Source organism: Musca autumnalis, unplaced genomic scaffold (genome assembly GCF_047663935.1).
Source record: "Musca autumnalis isolate F117 unplaced genomic scaffold, ASM4766393v1 scaffold_3, whole genome shotgun sequence".
Classification (NCBI taxonomy): Eukaryota; Metazoa; Arthropoda; class Insecta; order Diptera; family Muscidae; genus Musca; species Musca autumnalis.
Window position 1 is genome coordinate 5,724,034 of NW_027411866.1, and position 23,714 is coordinate 5,747,747.

The following is a 23,714-nucleotide window of genomic DNA, read 5'->3' on the forward strand; positions in this document are numbered from 1 at the left end:
AAGTCAAAAGTCCTTGGCAGACAAATTAATTTGTCTTATTAAATAAAACACTCAGGCAAACAATTACGAAATCATTAATTATTGAACTTTCCAGCATCACTCAGCAGTCTGGCGAAAAAAACTTTGCCAACAAAGCGGAAATTATAATTCGTTTCATTTAATCTTTTTGTTTTACAAAACAAAGTAAATATTATAATTCTATCTAATGATGGACGCTCTCAGGGCAAATCTCACAACTCAGAAACAATAACAACAAGAGTAACAAAATAAATTGTTATTATCAAAACCAATTTACTGTGTTTTTAGGACTACTCACAACTTGTTGCCGTTCGTTTAGTACTTTTGTGCTGTGTTCCAGAAAATAATCCCTAATTGATTGTCTGCAATGATTGGAGGAGGTTTATCTGGGTCATTTCAAAAAGCCATCATTACAAAGGGGCATAACTTGCAGAGTAAACATTTGTAATAAAAGTATGTAAAGGGAGTGAGGGCATGGCAAGTTAAATATTCAATGGAAACGATTTGCACCCGAATTTATTTGACGTGCTATGTTTACTAATTATGTTGCGGCTTAAATAAGTGGCAGAGAAGCGGCGGGAAGCAATCGAGTAATATGTACAAATATTTTTTTTGTTTGGTTTAGTTGTTATAACCAAAAGTTGCATGTATCCAATGAGGATTTTTTGTTAGTTTGACCTGGGAAGTATAAGAGTTGACATAATTCATACGCCTCCTTATGTTTGAAGTGTATAAGTATTGTCATAATTCGTATGCTTCTTGGACTCGATCTAGGCCACATTTAGAGACTCTTTAATGCTTCAAAAATGTTTATTTAAAAACGCACTTTTAAAAGTCTCTTGGTGCTTGGAAGATATTAATTTAAAATTTCAAGTCTGTCTGTCGGTTCTTCAAAAGTTAATCATTTAAAATCCAGAATAAGAATAAAGAAAATGTGCTTAAATAAATCCACGTTAAGAGTTCCTTTGGTGCTTTAAAAATACATGTAATCATTAAAAGTGATATTTGGAGGTGTTGTCAACTTTCAAATAATATGCTTAAATCTTTGAAATTGTTACACGAAGCGTATACTTGCTGTCAACACTTATACGCTACAAAGTCCAGTAATCTAAAATCTTCTCATCTGCTGCCCCACAAATGACCAGCATATAAACGTTAAGTTAAATTATATTTTTACTATAAAACATATACTTTAATAATACTAAAGTTTAGTCAATGAGTGGACAAACTTTTGTTACTGTTTGTTCGACAAGTTCGGTTGCCAATTACTCACATTTCCAGTAATATGAACTCGTAACAAATTTCCGTTTTCTTGCCAAGAAAATAGAAGCCTTAGGCCTGACAGTGTTTATGATGGGGGCATATAAAAGTGTAGATGAAACCGAAAGCCTATAAAATAAAATAACTTTTGTGAAGGTGGCAGGTTGAAAAAAAGTTTTTTGTTTTCGTCACAGCCCCAAAATACATTTTCAGCACAAACACATCAATAAAAGCCTAAAACAAAAAACACAACAACAATTACTATTAATATTTCTAAAAATTATATAAAACAACAAATTTGTTTTTGTTACTTTCTGTATTTACTTCCCTTCTTGTTTCCACCATCATCAAACACTTTTTATTAAAATGCCAAGCACGTTAACGACTTTTAAAGGCATTTTATTACCTTCCTCTACGACTTACAAGTACATATAACAAATTAGCCGTTTGCTTCCTATTGACTTTGTGTCATGTTTTACTTTGCGTTATCAGCTATCGCATCGGAAACAATTTTCCCACATATAATCTTTAAACCTTTTCAGCGAGGGGACAATATCACAATAACGGAAACGGTTATAAAACCCTAGGAGTTTGCTTTGCTTGCCAGCGAAGCTTAACAAAAACGATGATACAGTGAGAAAGGGCACCGACTGCTGATTTGGCACTTTAAATTCTAGTCATGTGACTGTTGCTGACAGCTGGACACTTGTCATTTTTCTAGACCTTAGGATACTTTTCTATCTCTCACGTTTTACGAATTTGTGGGGGCTTTTTTTGTAATTGAAAAGGATGTTATAGTTTTAAGGGTAATTTTTTGTAATTTGCGAAACCGCCAAAAACGAGGCTTCCGTGGATTAATGGTTGGGTAAGCAGATTGACACTCGAACAACGTTTCACAGTAGTCTGCCCTGGGTACGTATACATGTTGACGTAATGCATACGCCCTGTTTTTGTTTTGGAAGCGTATAAGTATTGACGTTATCCATACGTTCCCTGGGATTGATGTTCTTTATGCTCACAAAGAGTGTAGTTTTGGATATTCCCAAGAATCGGATCAGTTTTCTTGGTAGGATATGTACATTCAAAACTATTTTTAAAAAATTTTAACTTTGGAGGTCTGTTGGTGACCTCTAGAGGTCCTCTGGTGCTTCAGAAATATTTAAAAAAAAATCCACGTTTAGAGGTCTGTTGGTGCTTCAAAAATGGTCTAGAAATTCCAACTTTAGAGGCCTTTTGGTGCTTTAAAATATTTTAAAAAATCCAAGTTTTGTCGAAAAATATTTTTAAAAAATCCAAGTTTTGTCGAAAAATATTTTTAAAAAATCCAAGTTTTGTCGAAAAATATTTTAAAAAAATCCAAGTTTTGTCGAAAAATATTTTTAAAAAATCCAAGTTTTGTCGAAAAATATTTTTAAAAAATCCAAGTTTTGTCGAAAAATATTTTTAAAAAATCCAAGTTTTGTCGAAAAATATTTTTAAAAAATCCAAGTTTTGTCGAAAAATATGTTTAAAAAATCCACGTTTGGTAGAAAAATATTTTTAAAAAATCCACGTTTGGTAGAAAAATATTTTTAAAAAATCCACGTTTGGTAGAAAAATATTTTTAAAAAATCCACGTTTGGTAGAAAAATATTTTTAAAAAATTCACGTTTGGTAGAAAAATATTTTTAAAAAATCCACGTTTGGTAGAAAAATATTTTTAAAAAATCCACGTTTGGTAGAATTTTTTTTTTAAATCCACGTTTGGTAGAAAAATATTTTTAAAAAATCCACGTTTGGTAGAAAAATATTTTTAAAAAATCCACGTTTGTTAGAAAAATATTTTTAAAAAATCCACGTTTGGTAGAAAAATATTTTTAAAAAATCCACGTTTGCTAGAAAAATATTTTTAAAAAATCCACGTTTGCTAGAAAAATATTTTTAAAAAATCCACGTTTGCTAGAAAAATATTTTTAAAAAATCCACGTTTGTTAGGAAAATATTTTTAAAAAATCCGCGCTTGTTAGAAAAATATTTTTAAAAAATCCACGTTTGCTAAAAAATATTTTTAAAAAATCTACGTTTGCTAGAAAAATATTTTTAAAAATAGGGGTCTGTTTGTGCTTGTTCCTACAATGAAAGCATTAGACCAAGATCCCCACGATACGCTGCACCTGTTTAAGTGCCCCGAAAATCTAGGCCATCTTGTTCTCAAGACCCTGTGCAAAACACCCGAGAAGAAGCACCTTCATGGTCTTGGAAACTAATACAACACTAAAATTTGGCCGACTTCCGTATTGTCAGTTGCTTTGTATTCGTGCATGAAACTAGGGGTTCTTAAATCGATTTCCCCACTACTGCAATTTCATAAAATTACTCTAGTATGGAACTCAATTTAAGAACCCCTAGTTTCATGCACGATCACAAAGCAACTGACAATACGGAAGTCAGCCTTTCTCTTTGATGATTTGACATGGGAGCATATAACTATTGACATATATCATACGCTCTATGTTATAAATTACACAGATTTATTGCGAAGATGGAGTAATTAGTAATGCTACTTCATTCTCCCCAGAACTTAAGTATAATCCCTTATTATGCGTTAAGTGACTAGCAAATTCTTCTGTTCAATCCACTGTGACTTCTTCCATGTTTCAATGTGTTGACATAAATAATGTGACGTCATCCATCCATCACAAAATATGTATCAACTGACCAATAGCCGGTCGGTCCCATTTGGCCATTAATAAACATTGTAAGCCCAAAAAGTGTTTCACATTATCATTGTAAACACTTCTATGCAAATAATGTTTTCGTTAAAAGCCTAAAAATATGCTATATTGTGTCTATGCTGCTTTATTGTTATGTATGACGACGATGATGAAGATATTAGAAGAGCATCCATTATAAAAACTAAACAAACACATGGACACAAATGCAAACATCCACACACTCTTGGGTGACACTATACATATACATATCTCTTTTGAATGCCTATATTTACTCTTAGAAGAGAGCATAACTACTACAACTACTACCATGCTGAGCTAAGCATTTATTGCAATGTAGGTTAGTTGGATATGGTGAATGTTGTGCTGTTCTAGCACTCTGCCTCTCTCCCTTTGGCTCTCTTTGTTTATGTTATAATGCCAGGTTTTAATTTCACATGCTATTGTTAGGCCTAGTACTCAAAGCAGAGACTAAGCACGGGATTTTGTTGAGGAAAGACAATGTTCCTTGCCTTGGCTGGTTTGGTGGCAGTGTGTGTGTAAACACTTGTGTATGTACATTCAACGTTTTAAACGTTTTACAAAGCCTAGGCGAAATATGACATAAAAACGTTAAGAAAAACTGCCAAAAGGAACATAAAAACGACACAAGAAAATCATAATAATAAAAGAAAACACAGGCAAAGAAGCAACAACACAAAAATTACAATTATTATAAGGCTGTTATTGAAGTTTATTAGATCATGATGTTTATATTACAGGCACGCACATGTACAAGCATAAACTCAGACACACATACACTCCCATGCGTCGTACACCCTCTTAAACATACTGCCAGTCAGCTATTTAACCTGTCATAAGACATTTTTCCAGACTTTCGGATTTAAATGAAGTTCAACGACTTTTTTTGCCAAACATAAAGGAAAAAAGGAGAGAAAAACAAAGGCAAGTCGTCTATGGCATTTAGGCAAATTTGTTAATAAATGAAAGAAAATTGAATTTAAATAGAAAATTTGTTTACTTTTTATATTGTTATTATTATCATTATTATATTTTTTAAGGACTTTGACTCCATGTGATTGCGTCGTACTTATGTAGTCTTCTTATTAGAAAACACTTAAAAGTACCTTGCAAAGGAAGTTAAAAAGTAACAAAAAACAACAAATTGAATAAAATTTTCTTTATGAAGGTTGTTGAAAGCTTTTTTAAGTTAACTAAAATGATAATAGGACTTTTGGGTATTATTTTGTTGCTTAAAGTAAAGACAAGAAGTTTAAACAATTGTTTTTGTAGGGAAACTTTGCAAAGTGGTATTGAAATGGGAGCGTATAAGTAGGGCCTCATGGTTTACATATCATTATATAATTTTTTCAGAGTGGAATTTTGAAACGGGCGAAATGAGGTTATTTTCCTGGAAGTGTTATTGGTCTTGAATCATCAACATAAATAATGTTTAATTCATGCTTGTAGGGAACCCTAGCAAACGCAAATGTCTTGGGAGCGTATAAGTATTGTCATAATGTGTACGTTCATTTACATAATTTTTCAGAGAGTTTTCTTACAGCGAAGAACATTAACAAGTTAATATAAAGATCAAAAACGCAAATGTCTATAGTATATTACCACAGTATTGATATGAAAATGTGGTTGGCTTTCATATCGACTGGACATATATCCACTATTAATTTTTGGTATCAAATATTGAACCACAATTTTGAAATTATGACGATTTTCTAAGGAAATATTATTATGACTGCGTCGTACTAAGGAAATTATTATAACGAACTTCCCTGTAACAAATTGTTTTTAAGGCGCAAGTAAAAATTCTTATACAAAATAATCTTTCTATAACGAATTTTCTATAGAATGTAGTAATTCGTCCGACACTATTAGTTTAGATTTTAATCGTTTGACTTTGGAGCGTATAAGTATTGACATGAATCATACGCCCCGTTCTAATTGCTTTTAACAAAATTGCTTTAATAAAAGATTATTTTTGTTTTTGTTTTGGCGATTCCAAGATCAAAAAAGCAAATGTCTATAATATTTTACCCATAGTATTGATATGAAAATGTGGTCGGCTTTCCCATCGACTGGACATATATCCACTATTAATTTTTGGAATCAAATATCGAACCACAATTTTGAAATTATGACGATTTTCTAAGGAAATATTATTATGACTGCGTCGTACTAATGAAAATATTATTATAACGAACTTCCCTGTAACAAATTGTGATTAAGGCGCAAGTAAAAATTCTTACACAAAATAATCTCTCTATAACGAATTTTCGTTATAACGCAGTAATTCGTCCGACACTATTAGCATAGATTTTAATCGTTTGACTTTGGAGCGTATAAATATTGACATGAAAAATACGCCCCTTCTAAATGCTTTTAATGTTACCGTAAACTAGAGTTGGGTCATCTAGTTCCTAGTTCCTGGTACTAGTTCCAAAGCGTATGAGTAACATCATTAAATATAACGTGTGATAGTAAGTATACGCAGTTTGTTCAAAGAAAAAAGGTGGGCCATTGGAACTGCGAAGTGAACGAGATAGTTCCATATAGTTCCTTTGGCACAACTCTACCGTAAACAGTAGACTAATAAGTGAAAATAATACAATTTTTTACGGACGTTCCAGGAAGGGATTCAGCTTTGTCAACCAGCTATAATAAGTATAGACCGTAGACTTTTTTGTGATCCACTCAGCAAGCACCGAAAAATTTAATGGATAAAATATAAAGCAATAAATCGTTATGATATTGGAATCAGCAACACAAAATCCGATAGTAGGAAACCGATGCCTAGCATAAATCATGCGGTACCTCATCTATTTCATATAACGCATTTTAGTAATTTATTTAGGGAGCTGGGAAGTATTTTCATGCATCATTCTCAACTTATTAAATTATTAAGAAGTTTTTCTTCCAAAAGAGAAGTAAACAGCAAGGAGGAATTAGAAAAAACAAAACATGCAAATGCCTCATTTATACTTTACTAGAATAACCCATAATTTGTAAAACATTTTCAATATCGTATCCAGGAACTGAGGAGTATTTTAGAAAGAATTGTAGTAGTAAATATTCCAGCATGTTTGACCTTGGAACGTATAGTAATTGTCAGGAATTATAGTAATTGACATGTGGCTATTGGTGTAAATTGTGCCATTTCTTTTGACATTTCGTATTACCTTTTCTAGCAAAATGTTGAATAGGTCACACGAAAAGCTGTCTCCTTGTCTGAAAACTCTTTTGGTACTAAACTGTTCGGAGAGGTTCTTTCCAATTTTAATTGAGGACCTAGTATCACTTAAAGTCATCTTACAAAGCCGGATGAGCTTTGCGGGGATACCAAATTCAGACATTGCATGGAATACCTTTGATCGGAGGGAACTGTCGAATGCTGCTTTATAATCGACAAAAAGGTGATATATGTCGATCTGCATCTCTTGGGTCTTCTCCAGGATTTGCCGCAGGGTAAATATCTGGTCAATGGTGGACTTGCCAGGTCTAAAGCCACATTGGTATGGTCCAATTATTTCGTTGACCAGTGATGGCCACCAACAACAACTTTCCTATGCCCGCGGGCATACGACACACACGTACACTGTAAACACATTCGTTCGGTTAATGCATTGTTTACGTTTCCACTCACACAAGCGCAAGTTATAATCTGCAAATGTGTGATTTTGGCCATCACTGCTTTAGTCGTTCGCACAATATACCTGACACTATCTTATAGGCAATATGGAGAAGACTTATGACCCTATAGTTGGAGCATACAGTCCTTTCTTGTGGACGGGACACAGGATTCTCAGGTTCCAATCGTCAGGTACGCGTTCTTCCTGCCAGATGGAGCTAACTAGCTGATGCATTCACCTTATCAGCGTGTCACCTCCGGTTTTAAACAGCTCGGCTGGTAGGCCATCAGCTCCTGCTGACTTATTATTCTTCAGCCGGTTTTTTGCTGTCTTTACCTCATCTTGGCCGGGTGGTATACATTCAATACCATCATCTGGGATTGGATCTGTGGTATCATCGTCTTCGCTACTATTGGATACCAGCCGATTGGAGAAATGTTCCTTCCATATCCTGAGAACGCTATCTGTATCTGTTACTAGATTACCTTGCTGGGCTCTACAGGAGGGTGTACCTGTACCGAAGCCATCTGTTTGATGTTTCACTCTTTGGTAGAATTTTCGGACTTCATTCTGTCTACTGTACATCTCGATTTGTTCACATTCCCGCTTTTCCATCTCTCTCTTTTTCCTGCGGAAAAGACGTTTCTCCTCTCTTCTTTTCTCCCGATACCTCTTGCGTTCGCTACGCGTTGCTACTGATTGTAAAATAGCCTTATATGCCGCCTTTTTCTTTTCGGTAGCAGCACGACACTCCTGGTCATACCATGGATTCCTTGGTGGAGGTCTTTGATATCCAAGTACTGATTTTGCGGCTGTTTGCATGGAGTGGGCAATATTTTGCCATTGTGTTGTTATGATATCGGAACAAGGAGTGCTCTCATTAAGCAATTAGGCTAGTTGAGTGGAATATGCGGTGGCTATCTGTTGTGTTTGCAGCCTATTGATGTCCAACTTCCGCGTTGTGTCTGTTCGTGCTTTATTCGCAACGTTTAGGCGGGTACGTACCTTTGCTGCAACCAGGTAGTGGTCCCAATCAATGTTTGCGTCTCGGAACGATCGTACGTCCGATGAATGTCTTCCATCTATCACAACGTGATCAATTTGATTACTTGTTCTTTGATCTGGAGACAGCCAGGAGCTCTTATGAATTCGAGATGCTTAAATCTGGTACTGCTATGTTTTTTGCAGCTGCAATGTCTATCAGCCTCATACCATTGTCAGATGTTTCACTGTGGAGACTGAATTTCCCGACTATTGGGCCAAAGATATTCTCCTTTCCAATTTTGGCATTAAAATCGCCTAGTATAATTTTAATGTCATGAGCCGGGCAACTATCATAAGTTTCTTCTAAGCGCTCGTAAAATATATCTTTGGTTTGTTCGTCCTTCTCTTTAGTGGGAGCATGAGCGCAAATAAAGCTGATGTTAAAGAATTTAGCTTTTATTCGAATTGCAGCAAGTCTTTCATTCACTGGGGTGAAGCTGGAGACCAGATGTTTTAACCTCCGACCAACTACAAATCCGCAACCAAACTCATGCTTTGTGTCACGACAGCTATAATACAGTGCGTCACCTTTAGGTGTTGTTGTGACGCCTTTCCCGTTCCATCGTATTTCCTATATGGCAGTAATGTCGGCCTTGTACTTTTCAAGTACATCTGCCAATGCGTAAACTGCACCTTCTCTAAATAAAGAGTGCGAACATTCCAGGTGCGGATTCGTAGATCATGGTCCTTAAAACGTTTGCGGGGTTCGTCAACTTTAGATGGGTTTGTTTTTCTTTTCTTTGGTTTTTTCGTAGTAGGCTGTTTTTTCTAGGGGAGGGTTACTAACCCGACGCCCAAACCCAAGTTTTTAACGTTCTTATGGGTGAACGCGCGGCACATGTTAGCTCACTACCTTTAACGGGTGTTAAAGGCAGTTCCCCAGGTGACACCACGGGGAGATCAGGGTCCACTTGAGATGAAAGAGGGACCAAGATAAATCCTGGGCTTTGCCATGTTAAAGCCGGTAAGGACCGTTCCTTGGTATCTTCCATTCCCTACGTCGTTAGCGTTCACAGTAGTTAAAATATGTCAACATTGAGCTATAATCTTAGGTTTCAAACAAATTGGCATGGGAACAATAACAGTATTGATAAGAGTTCCATTAAAAGAACAAAAATTCAAGAAGAAGACATAAAATTTGTTTTTTTGGAAGTCTATGCTTCATTTTTAAAAATATTGTATCAGATTTTCATTTTACTAGATGTTTAACTGATTTGTTTAGGGAGCGTATAAGTCGTGTCATAAATAATACGCCTCCTTACAATATATGCCTGAACATTTTTATTTTTTGCTCTGTTCCAGAACCTGTAAGATGCTACTAATTTTTACTACGATAATATTTTTTTTTCTTTATAATATCGGAACAATAGTCAAAATTAGTAGATTCTTGCAGTTCTGCAACAGACATTTTATGTGACAATAAATATGACACTTTTAAAGCTTTATTAAAAATAAAAATTTTAACTCTACTAGAAATATGTTAAATTATAGCCTTCAAAAATGGGTCAGCAACATCATACGTTGCCTTGCTATGGGAATAATCTTGGTTGGAAAGTCTATGTTAGATCTTATTAAATATATATTTCTTGTATCCAAGAACTGAGGAGTATTTTAGAAAGAATTGTACGAGTACTAGTAAAAATTCCAGTATGTTTGACTTTAGTGCGTATAATAATTGACAGGAATTATACCCGCAAATTGATGAGCGATTTGCTACGAATATGATAGAAAAGATTATAGAAAACTAGCAGACCACGGTCCGCGTTGCTGGCCCGTCGTAATGAGTTTTAATGACAACTTTTTATCGACTTTATGCTTGAAAATTAAAAATTAGGTATTTTCTACCTCACTTCTTCGGTCTATTGTCAAACCGAGAAGGATTTTTTGTCTGTAACCTTTATTTTCTCTTACGGACTTTGTCGGATTTTTTCGCCAATTTATGCTTTTTAGGATTTATTATCGTCCATGTCCCTGTCTTTGTCCTAAAGCGATCTAATTTTGAAGGTTAAAAAGTGGTTAAATTGAATTCTCCCGCTTATTGAGACTTATATGTTATAGCTTTTCATGGCTGATGGACCGTTGAACCTCACCATTCAAGTAAATTTGTAAATATATAGTTTTTCTTGATCTGGGGCGCAACCACCGTTGTCTCGAAAACAAATTTGCAACCCGATGCACTCATAAGTTTAGCAAATATAGCGATTATAAAATAATAGGCCCCGAAATTCTTCTACAAATATATAGCATTTTGGACCACGGGACATTCCTAAACATTTTCTGAATATTAGGTTCAGTAGTTTTGGAAAAATAATGTTTTGAAAAGTGGGCGTGGTCATCAGTTTTCAAGATATAACATATTAAAAAAAAGTAGGCCTTGTCCGGTATCTTGGCTCCAAATATGTACCTAGGGTGCACACAACTTCACTGCCTACCAAAATGTATGCTGAAACCGATATAATCATACATTTGGCTTATATATAGCGTTTAACAGAAAGGCATGGGGAAGGTACACCACCTCTTCCGAAATTCATAATATATACATAACAACGGCAAACATTGAGCTTTTGTCGCAAATTTTATGGAAATGCCTTCAGTAGTATTGGAGTTATGACATATTAAAAAAACAGGCGTTGTCGGGCCTATAGGCCCTAAAGAAGTACCTAGATTGTAGATTAATCGGCAAATTTTTAATTCGATACATGCATAATGCATAATTTTGCAAATATAACGTTTTTTAAAAATATCACATAAGGGATGTAGCCCGCTTCCTCTGGAATTCAATAAAATATGTTACCTGTTTTCGGGGGGCGTAATAAACTTTTCTTTCCAAAAAACCTAAGTTGGGTTGCATTTGATTTTTATTCATAAAGGTGAGGCGTTTTTTTTTCAAATATCCCCCTTCAAAATTCAAGAAAATATGCCCGTACATTCCCTGACATTTTCAGGAAAATCGGTTCAGTAGTTTTGTAGATGTAACATATTGTCATTGGATCCTAAAAAAGTGGGTAAGGTCTTCCGAAATAGATACATTCGTAATTATTGTAAATATAAAATTTTTTAAAAAGTAGGGTATAGGGGAAGTACCCCGCCCCTTCCGAAATTCAACTGAATTTGTAGCCTATTTTAAGTGGGGGCCATCCTTGTACATTCCCTGGCAATTTCAGGAAAATCGGTTCAGTAGTTTTTGTAGAAATGATAAAAATTGAAAATTGAAAAAAGTGGGAGTACATTTTCTTTGCATAAAAAAATATCGAAATCGGTCCAGCCGTTCTGAACTGATGCCATGACCAACGAACGACATTTGATTTTTATTTTTAAAGATTTAAAAGTTTAGACAAATCGCGATTTCCTTGAAAATCCCTTCAGTGGTTTTGTAGATATAACCTAATTAGAAAGTGAGCGTTGTCGGATCTTAAGTCCCAAAATAAGTACGAAAGGTTAGAGGATCGGTCCAGACGTTCTGAACTGATGCCATGACCAACGAACGACATTTGATTTTTATTTTTAAAGATTTAAAAGTTTAGACAAATCGCGATTTCCTTGAAAATCCCTTCAGTAGTTTTGTAGATATAACCTAATTAGAAAGTGAGCGTTGTCGGATCTTAAGTCCCAAAATAAGTACGAAAGGTTAGAGACACAATCGTCATTGACTCGTAAATAAATTCCGAAACCGATACATTCGTATTTGTTGCAAATATTGCATTTTTACAAAAATAGGGCATAGGGGAAGTGCCCGCCCGAAATTCAACCAAACGTGTAGCCTATTTCAACAGGCGGCCATCACTCTACGTTCCCTGAAAATTTCAGGAAAATCTGTTGAGTAGTTTCGTAGATATAACATATTTATAAAAGTGGGCGGAAAAGTGGGCGTGGCCAATTTTTCTTTGCATAAAAACCTAAACTGGACTATGACTAACATTTCCACAAAAAATTATCCAAATCGCTCCAGCCGTTTTCAACTGATTCAATTACCAACAAACGACAATTGAGTTTTATATATAAAGATATAACATTTTTAAAAAAGTAGGGTATAGGGAAAGTACCCCGCCCCTTCCGAAATTCAACTGAATTTGTAGCCTATTTTAAGCGGTGGCCATCCTTGTACATTCCCTGGCAATTTCAGGAAAATCGGTTCAGTAGTTTTTGTAGAAATGATAAAAATTGAAAATTGAAAAAAGTGGGCGTACATTTTCTTTGCATAAAAAATATCGAAATCGGTCCAGTCGTTCTCAACTGATGCCATGACCAACGAACGACATTTGATTTTTATTTTTAAAGATTTAAAAGTTTAGACAAATCGCGATTTTCTTGAAAATCCCTTCAGTAGTTTTGTAGATATAACCTAATTAGAAAGTGAGCGTGGTCGAATCTTAAGTCCCAAAATAAGTACGTAAGGTTGGAGACACAATCGCCATTGACTCGCAAATAAGTTTCGAAACCGATACATTCGTATTTGTTGCAAATATTGCATTTTTACAAAAATAGGGCATAGGGGAAGTACCCGCCCGATCCGAAAGTCAAAAAATATGTAGCCTATTTTTATCGGGGACCAACCCTGTACATTCGCTGAAAGTTTCAGGAAAATCGATTCAGTAGTTTCGTAGATATAACATATTTAAAAAAGTGGGCGTTGTCCAGTCTTAATGCCCCAAATAAGCACGTAAGGTCGGAGACACAATCGCCATTGACTCGGAAATTAATTTTCAAAGCGATACATTTGTAATTGTTGCAAATATTGCATTTTTACAAAAATAGGGCATAGGGGAGGTACCCCGCCCGATCCGAAATTCAATCAAATATGTAGCCTATTTCAACAGGGGGCCATCACTCTACGTTCCCTGAAAATTTCAGGAAAATCTGTTGAGTAGTTTCGTAGATATAACATATTTATAAAAGTGGGCGGAAAAGTGGGCGTGGTCAATTTTTCTTTGCATAAAAACCTAAACTGGACTATGACTAACATTTCCACAAAAAATTATCCAAATCGCTCCAGCCGTTTTCAACTGATTCAATTACCAACAAACGACAATTGAGTTTTATATATAAAGATAATAGGTACTTTTTAGAAATTCACCCGAAAAACTTGTTGAAATTACACTTTATTTGCCAATAAAATCATAGAAAAAGAAACACAAAAAAAAACCTGCTAAAAACTTTACAACAGCTGTCATCTTCATTATCAGTTACAACATCATTATCATGCTTACCATAACCCACACCGTCCATTTGTTTTTCGTCATAATGTTGTACTGTACTTCTGTGTTATATTTGTATTTTGTTTGTGTAGCCATCGACATCATCATCATCACCTACCCACGAAAGTGAAAATTTGCTCAAAGTTATTTTAATATACTCGTACTTCATAGATTTATTTTCACATTTCAAAGATAACAAAGATAATACATTTATTTTTTACGAAGAGTAAATGAAAAGAGATGTATTTAACAAAGAGAAACCCCACTTTTGATGAGAGTTTATGTAAATGTTGGTAAAGGATAAGGATAGAGCTTTTAGGTTTCGAATAAGCTTTTTCGGTGTCTGTGTTATATTAGTAGGGTTACCATGTAGTCTTCTTATAAGTCTTTAAATATAGTAGAAAATATTCAACTGTATTGAATTAAATGGCTCTTATTGCGCTCTCTACGTACCAAGAATATTTTTGATATATATTTCTATATGTATATCATTTTTTTTTTTTTTGAAAATACTTTGTACGCCTAATTTATCGTTATTTTCTGGGAGGATAACATAAAAATATCTTGAAACCCTTTTTTCAATATACATATATATTTTTTACGCATAATTTATTCTAAATTATAGCATAAAGAGAAAGTATTACAGGAAATACATATATACATTTTAATCAATTATTTGAGAGCGTATAACTAAAGGCATTAATTGTACGCTACCATATATAGAAATGGATTATCATTATTTAATAGTAAATCTAAAATTTGAAAATTTATTGTTATTTACAAATTTCAAAATTGATGTCAAACTAGAAAATATTAAACATTTTTTTCTGATTCATTAGAAAACTTAAAAAAAAATAAAAAAAAAAAATATATTTATATTTATATCATATTATTCTTCTTTTCAGATCTTAAATCATTGCTGAGGAAAGTTGGACGATACTTATAAGGTACGTGGAATATATATTTACCATTCAGTTGTATCAAATAGTTGAAATGATGACTTATATTGGAAAAAAATAAATTTCGTCTTGCACACATCTCTATAGAAGACCCCTACGGTGGTCCTCTATGATGGTCTTCTATTCTATAGAAGACCCCTACGGTGGTCTTCAATGCTATAGACCCCTACGGTGGTCTTCTATTCTACAGAAGTCCACTACGGTGGTCTTCTATTCTATAGAAGACCTCTACGGTGGTTTTATATTCTATAGAAGAGCGCTTCGGTGATCTTCTATTCTACAGAAGACCTCTACCGTTGTCTTTTATTTTAAAGATTACCTTCATTCTATAGAAGTCCTCTGAGGTGGCCTTCTATTCTATAGAAGAACGCTACTGGGGTCTTCAATTCTATAGAAGACCCCTTCAGTGGTCCTTTATTCTAAAGAAGACCTCTAATCTATAGAAGACATTTGCGTTGGTCTTCTGTTCTATAGAAGAACCCTACTGTGATCTTCATTTCTATAGAAGACCCCTTCGGTGGTCTTGTATTCTATAAAAGACCCCTACGGTGATCATCAGTTCTATAGAAGACACCTACGGTGGCCTTCAATTCTATAGAAGATCCCTACGGTGGTCTTGTATTCTACAAAAGTCCCCTACTGTGGTCATCTATTCTGTAGAAGGCCCCTATGGTTGTCTTCAATGCTATAGAAGACCCCTACGGTTGTCTTCTATTCTATAGAAGAACCCTACGATGATCTTCTATTCTATAGAAGACCCCTACGGTGGTATTTTATTGTAAAGAAGGCCTCTCTTCTATAAAAGGCCTCTGCGGTGGTCTTCTTTTCTATAGAAGAACCCTACTGTGGTCTTCAATTCTATAGAAGACTCCTAAGGTTGTCTTCAATTCTATAGAAGACCCTTACGGTGGTCTTCTATTCTATAAAATACCCCTACGGTAGTCATCTATTCTGTAGAAGACCCCTACGGTTGTCTTCTATTCTATAGAAGACCCCTACGGTTGTCTTCTATTCAATAGATTACCCCTACAGTGATCTTCTATTCTATAGAAGACCCCTACGATGGTCTTCAATTCTATAGAAGACCCCTACGATGGTCTTCAATTCTATAGAAGACCCCTACGATGGTCTTCAATACTATAGAAGACCCCTACGGTGGTCTTCTATTCAATAGATTACCCCTACAGTGATCTTCTATTCTATAGAAGACCCATACGATGATCTTCTATTCTATAGAAGACCCCTACGGTGGTATTTTATTGTAAAGAAGGCCTCTATTCTATAAAAGGCCTCTGCGGTGGTCTTCTTTTCTATAGAAGAACCCTATGGTCTTCAATTCTATAGAAGACCCCTACGATGGTCTTCAATTCTATAGAAGACCCCTACGGTGGTCTTCTATTCAATAGATTACCCCTACAGTGATCTTCTATTCTATAGAAGACCCCTACGGTGGTATTTTATTGTAAAGAAGGCCTCTATTCTATAAAAGACCTCTGCGGTGGTCTTCTTTTCTATAGAAGAACCCTACTGTGGTCTTCAATTCTATAGAAGACTCCTAAGGTTGTCTTCAATTCTATAGAAGACCCTTACGGTGGTCTTCTATTCTATAAAATACCCCTACGGTAGTCATCTATTCTGTAGAAGACCCCTACGGTTGTCTTCTATTCTATAGAAGACCCCTACGGTTGTCTTCTATTCTATAGAAGACCCCTACGGTTGTCTTCTATTCAATAGATTACCCCTACAGTGATCTTCTATTCTATAGAAGACCCCTACGATGGTCTTCAATTCTATAGAAGACCCCTACGATGGTCTTCAATTCTATAGAAGACCCCTACGGTGGTCTTCTATTCAATAGATTACCCCTACAGTGATCTTCTATTCTATAGAAGACCCATACGATGATCTTCTATTCTATAGAAGACCCCTACGGTGGTATTTTATTGTAAAGAAGGCCTCTATTCTATAAAAGGCCTCTGCGGTGGTCTTCTTTTCTATAGAAGAACCCTATGGTCTTCAATTCTATAGAAGACCCCTACGATGGTCTTCAATTCTATAGAAGACCCCTACGGTGGTCTTCTATTCAATAGATTACCCCTACAGTGATCTTCTATTCTATAGAAGACCCCTACGATGATCTTCTATTCTATAGAAGACCCCTACGGTGGTATTTTATTGTAAAGAAGGCCTCTATTCTATAAAAGGCCTCTGCGGTGGTCTTCTTTTCTATAGAAGAACCCTACTGTGGTCTTCAATTCTATAGAAGACTCCTAAGGTTGTCTTCAATTCTATAGAAGACCCTTACGGTGGTCTTCTATTCTATAAAATACCCCTACGGTAGTCATCTATTCTGTAGAAGACCCCTACGGTTGTCTTCTATTCTATAGAAGACCCCTACGGTTGTCTTCTATTCAATAGATTACCCCTACAGTGATCTTCTATTCTATAGAAGACCCCTACGATGGTCTTCAATTCTATAGAAGACCCCTACGATGGTCTTCAATTCTATAGAAGACCCCTACGGTGGTCTTCTATTCAATAGATTACCCCTACAGTGATCTTCTATTCTATAGAAGACCCCTACGATGATCTTCTATTCTATAGAAGACCCCTACGGTGGTATTTTATTGTAAAGAAGGCCCCTACGATGATCTTCTATTCTATAGAAGACCCCTACGGTGGTATTTTATTGTAAAGAAGACCCCTACGATGGTCTTCAATTCTATAGAAGACCCCTACGGTGGTCTTCTATTCAATAGATTACCCCTACAGTGATCTTCTATTCTATAGAAGACCCCTGCGATGATCTTCTATTCTATAGAAGACCCCTACGGTGGTATTTTATTGTAAAGAAGGCCTCTATTCTATAAAAGGCCTCTGCGGTGGTCTTCTTTTCTATAGAAGAACCCTACTGTGGTCTTCAATTCTATAGAAGACTCCTAAGGTGGTCTTCAATTCTATAGAAGACACTTACGGTGGTCTTCTATTCTATAAAATACCCCTACGGTAGTCATCTATTCTGTAGAAGACCCCTACGGTTGTCTTCTATTCTATAGAAGACCCTGCGGTGGTCTTCTATTCTATAGAAGACCTCTGCGGTGGTCTTCTATTCTATAGAAGACCTCTGCGGTGGTCTTCTATTCTATAGAAGACCTCTGCGGTGGTCTTCTATTCTATAGAAGAACCCTACCGTGGTTTTCAGTTTTTAGAAGACCCCTACGGTGATCTTCTATTCTATAAAAGACCCCTACGATAGTCTTCTATTCTAAAGAAGATCCCTAAGGAGGTTTTCTATTGTATAAAAGACCCCTACGGAGCCCTACGGAGGGCTTCTATTCTAAAAGAGACCCCGACGGAGGGCTTCTATTATATAGAAGACCCTTACGTTGGTCTTCTATTCTATAGAAGAACCCTACGGTGATCTTCTATTCTATAAAAGGCCCCTACGGAGGGTTTCAATTGTATAAAAGGCCCCTACGGAGGTCTTCCGTTCTAAAGAAGACCCTACGGAGGTCTTCTATTCTAAATATGACCCCTACGACAGTCTTCTATTTTATAGAAGACCTCTACGATGGTCTTCAATTTTATAGAAGACCTCTACGGTGATCTTTTATTCTATAGAAGACCCCTACGGTGATCTTTTATTCTATAGAAGACCCCTGCGATTATCTTCTATTCTATAAAAGACCCCTGCACTGATCTTCTATTCTAAAGAAGACCACTGCGGAGGTCTTCTATACTCAAGAAGGCCCTTACGGAGGTCTTCTATTCTATAGAAGACCCCTACGGAGTTATTCTATTCTATAGAAGACCCCTAAAGACGTTTTCTATTCTATTGAAGACTCCTACGTAGGTCCACTTTTCTATAGAAGACCAGTACGAAGGTGTTCTATTCTTTATAAGACCCTTACGTTGATCTTCTATTCTATAGAAGACTACTACGATGGTCTTATATTCTATAAAATACCGCCACATATTCTATGGGATACTACTATTAAAGACCCTTCGGGGGTTCTAAAAATATACCTTTGGGTCGTCAACGTTTATCGGACCGTTTCGGTATTCAATTTTTTATTTGTTGCCATAATCATTCAACCGATAATTACAATGAAATCGTTATTGTTGAGGTAGGTCGTATAAGTACCAATATTTTACTAGGACAACCTACGTATGAGTGTTGCTCACACACAACCGATACCATACGCCCCCTTGGATGTTGTGATTTTGTTGCTGTTGTCTTATTGAGAATTAAAAGTTTTTTCCTATTATCCTTTTTTGTCTATTATATTTTTACCTGAGCACTTTGAGGTTATTGTCTTGTTGTTGTTGGTGTTTGACGTATGTGCTTTGAGGGAGGGTAGGTGAGAATGCATAACCGAAGTTCTTTGGTTTCAATTCCAAAATGTTTCGTTGCAAAGAGTAGTACCCGCTATTTAAACCTGCGATTCAATGTAGACAGTTCTCTCAGCTCTCCTTTTCTCTCTTGTCTCATTTATGCCAATAATTTATTGTTGTGATGTTTTGTTTTTAGTGCCAAAATCATCGCTAAAGACAACAAAAACAACACCACCAGCAGGTCTCATCGAAGCCATGCACCAACACAAACGAACTTTTCATTTGTTGAATGTGCCACAACAACAATAACAGCAATAGAGCTTTTCACAAATTTCCTTTCCCTTTTGTGTGTATGTGTGTGTGTCTCTGTGCCGAAGTATTTAACGAAAGCTAAACGAGCGACAGATTGTTGTGTGGAGGACCAGCATAAAATTAAAAACGAATTCCTCAAAGCTTTTGTTGGCCAACCAGTTGGAATCCATCTACAGTATAACGCAGTACATCTCTCTCCGAGGTAATACGCTCGGTAGCAAAATAACGCGGACCGTTAATAGAAGAAGAAAAAAAAGAAAAATCATAAACTAAACTAAGTTTTTTGTGGCTGGATAACAAAAAAAGTAATGAAACCTCAGTTAAAAGTAAAATTAGTGAGGATGTTTTAAGCACAAAGCACCAAATATTACTGTGTGCCTGCGTGTGTGTTTGTGCAATTCATAAAAAAGAAAAATTAGAAAATGCAAATTGTAACTGTGTATGCGTGAATGCATTTATGTAAATGTTTCTTTATGTCCGATAAAGGATTATTTTGCGAAACGATTGTTCTTCGTTGGAAATTCCTGGGTGGCAGTCCGGGGCAGCCGTGGCAGTAGTATAAAAGGTGCATCGAACTATCCCCGCGTGTGTGTATTAGTGTACATTGATTATTGCTGATCGACGTTGGTGTGCATTCGTTTTTGTGGTCGTTATTTGTAACTGTGATTGGTGGATTGTTCGTTGTTTTGGGCTAGTTGGCTAAAATATAGGTTAAAATAACTGTAAATATTGGCTTTCTGTCAGTTTCAGACAAATACGCACACACACACAATCTTGTGCATACATATTCATCGGGTTATTGCCGTGACCAGTGTTACAACCTAAATTCTAAGCTATAAAAACGGACAGAACCAACAACAAAAAAATAACCAAAACATCATAAAAGCAACGTCATTTCGACGATTCAATCAAAGTGAACTGAGAAGCCTTGTTTGGAGACGTCATTTTTGTGCCAGTGTTAGTGTGTTACACCTTTAAGCCAAATCCAACACATAAAACTAGTGTGCGTGTGTGAAAAAAGAAACAAATTGTATAGCCGTTTGTCCACAAAGTTTGACGCTTCATTTTTATGGCGTTTTGAACAAACATCATTAGACCCATGATATATGCCAGCAGCAGCGGGATAACAGCTCATAACATAACCAAAACCAGCGGCCAATGTTAAAATTTTATGGTTTGTGTGGTTAAATATTTCAAACCAATGCCTTAGAGGTTGAGTGAATGCACGTCATTTGTTGGTCTGTCTATATTTAAATTAAGTGTTTGCCCGCCTTCCGCCACCCAGACGAAAATAACTCTAAATCTAAAAAAAAAAAACAGTACTAAATTCGGCCGAAAAGTGTTGTTTCCTGTGTGCAACGAGTAGTGTCAACAGCAATATCATTAGCGACATCATCATTAGTGCTGGAAATTTAAAGCTGAAATTAAAGCAGCTGAACATTTTTGTGGTTCGTGAAGAAAGTAAGGAAATTTTTGATATATTAGTTTTAATTTGTATTTGTCATGAAGAAATCTAAGTAAAATTTTTAATTTATTTTCCTATTTTGAACTAGGGTGCGTATAAGTATTTTAAATACAAGTGGTTAATGGAGCGTATTGAAGACATATTTACTTAGGACACTCATACGCCTTGAAGCAACAGATTGTTGAAATAGTGTTTGAGTAATGTCAATAGTTCTAGGGGAAATTCACTACAGTGCAAATGATATCGTACCCGCTCTTCATATAAACAGTTTAGTTTTGGTTTTGTAGATCGGTAGAACGTCCTTAAATCGTTTAAATGGTCAGGTTCATAGGTGATCTCTTGAAGCATCTATAGAAGAACTTTATAAAAAAAATTAAAAGCTATACAGCCGACCTATGGACAAATTATAAAAGCAAGGACTTGAGAAGATTATGCGAAAGGCCAATTTTGCCAGTGCCTTTGTAAAAAACTAATTAAACCAATTTGGGAATAGGTTTAAAGAAAGCCTTTGGGAACTGTCTTTGGAAAACGTTGAAGGAGGATTTTTATGAAAAGTATTAATAATTTTGGAGGACTGCTTGAAACGTCTATAGCAGATATTTTGAAAGAAAACCCTTTGAAACATCTATAAACGATTTTTGAAGACCTTTGAAAAATTTATAGAAGATCTTTAGAAAGGTCGATGAGAGAATTAAACGATCTAGAGAAGACCTATTCGAAATGGAGATCTTTAAAAGTTCTCTAGAAAGCCTTTTCAAAGACCCTTAAAGACCAATCGAAAGTTCTACCTATAGAACACCTTTCGAGAGTTCTATGGAAAACCATTGGAATGATCCATGTAAGACCTATTCAAAAAGTTTTTAGAAGGACTATTCGAAATGTTCTTGGGAGAATTTTTGACAGGTCTAGAGAAGGCCTATTCGAAATGTTTTAGGAGACCTAAAGATCTGCTGAAGACCTTTTGCAAATCTTTAGAAGAACTGAAGGTCTATATTATGGCCGTCTATGAGTGGCCTACAAAAGACCTTTAAAAAGGACTTTAAAAACATTTTGAAAGGTTTATAGAAGACCTTTAAAAATTTCCTTTATAGGCCTTTCATAGACCGTTAGATCTATCTTTGGAATGCAATGCGTTTCTAAATGATCCCTTGCCGCTATTGACATTCAATCATTAAGGGGTTATAGAAGAACCTTTTATTCGTAAAGGGGGCTATCGGAGGACCCTTTCATTCGTAAAGGTGGCTATCGGAGGACCCTTTCATTCGTAAAGGGGGCCATCGGAGGATCCTTTTATTCGTAAAGGGGGCTATCGGAGGACCCTTTCATTCATAAAAGGGCTATAGAAGAACCCTTTTATTCATAAAGGGGCTATAGAAGGACCCTTCTTTCAAAATGGGCCTATAGAAGCACCCTTTTTTTCATAGAGGGACTATATAAGCACCCTTTTGTTCGTAGAGGGACTATAGAAGCACCCTTTTATTCGTAGAGGCACTATAGAACACCCTTTATTTCAGAAAGGGTCTATAGAAACACCCTTTATTTCAGAAAGGGTCTACAGAAACACCCTTTATTTCAGAAAGGGACCATAGAAGCACCCTTTCTTTAAGAATGGATCTTCGGAAGCACCCTTGTAATCATAAAGGGGCTATAGAAGCACCGTCTCATTCATAAAGGGGCTAAAAAATCACCGTCTCATTCATCATAAACATCATAAAGGGGCTATAGAAGAACCCTTTCATTCATGAAGGTGCTATAGAAGGACCCTTTCTTTCAAAATGGGTCCCTTTCTTTCAAAAAGGGCCCCTTTCTTTCAAAATGGGTCCTTTTATTCGCAGGACGACTATAGAAGCACGCTTTATTTCAGAAAGGATCTATAGAAACACCCTTTATTTCATAAAGGGACTATAGAAACACCCTTTATTTCAGAAAGGGACCATAGAAGCACCCTTTCTTTCAGAATGGGTCTTCGGAATCACCCTTGTATTCATAAAAGGGCTATAGAAGCACAGTCTCACTCATAAAGGGGCAAAACAAATCACCGTCTCATTCATCATAAACATCATAAAGGGGCTATAGAAGCACCCTTTCATTCATTAAGGGGCTATAGAGGCACCCTTTCATTCATTAAGGGGCTATAGTAGCACCTTTTTTTTCATTAAGGGGCTATAGAAGCACCCTTTTTAGTCATAAAGGGACCCTTTTATTCATAATAAGACCTTTTATTCATAAAGGGGCCATAGAGGCACCCTTGTATTCAGAAAAGATCTGTGGAAGCACCCTTTCTTTCAAAATGGATATATGGAAGCACGTTTTCTTTCAGATTGAATCTGCGGAAGCACCATTTCTTTCAGAATGGATCTCTGAAAGCCTAAAGAAAGCCTATTCAGAAAGGATCTGTGGAAGCACCCTTTCTTTCAGAATGGATATGTGGAAGCAATTTTTCTTTCAGAATGGATATGTGGAAGCACTTTTTCTTTCAGAATGAATCTGCGGAAGCACCCTTTCTTTCAGAATGGATCTGTGAAAGCCTAAAGAAGCACCCTTTCTTTCAGAATGGATCTGTGAAAGCCTAAAGAAGCACCCTTTCATTTATAAAGGGGCTATAGAAGCACCCTTTCTTTCAGAATTCATCTGTGGAAGCACTCTTTCTTTCAGAATATGACTGTGGAAGCACTCATCCTTTCAGAATTTAACTGTGGAAGCACTCTTTCTTTCAGAATTTATCTGTGGAAGTACCCTTTCTTTCAGAATTTATGTGTGGAAGCACTCTT

The 23,714-nt window shown here is 35.9% G+C and overlaps 1 protein-coding gene across 7 annotated transcripts in view; it reads left to right on the forward strand.

Annotated features, from left to right (window-relative positions):
• Pde9 (phosphodiesterase 9) overlaps positions 1-23,714 on the forward strand; it is a 404,593-nt gene that overhangs the window by 103,712 nt on the left and 277,167 nt on the right. For 6 of the 7 annotated variants that reach the window (XM_073977852.1, XM_073977851.1, XM_073977854.1 and 3 more), the window contains exon 3: positions 14,778-14,819. The gene's annotated coding sequence lies outside the window, so the exon portion shown is untranslated. Of the gene's footprint in view, positions 1-14,777; positions 14,820-19,635; positions 20,940-23,714 lie in introns of those variants that run through there. The other variant, XM_073977857.1, reaches the window with a different exon arrangement.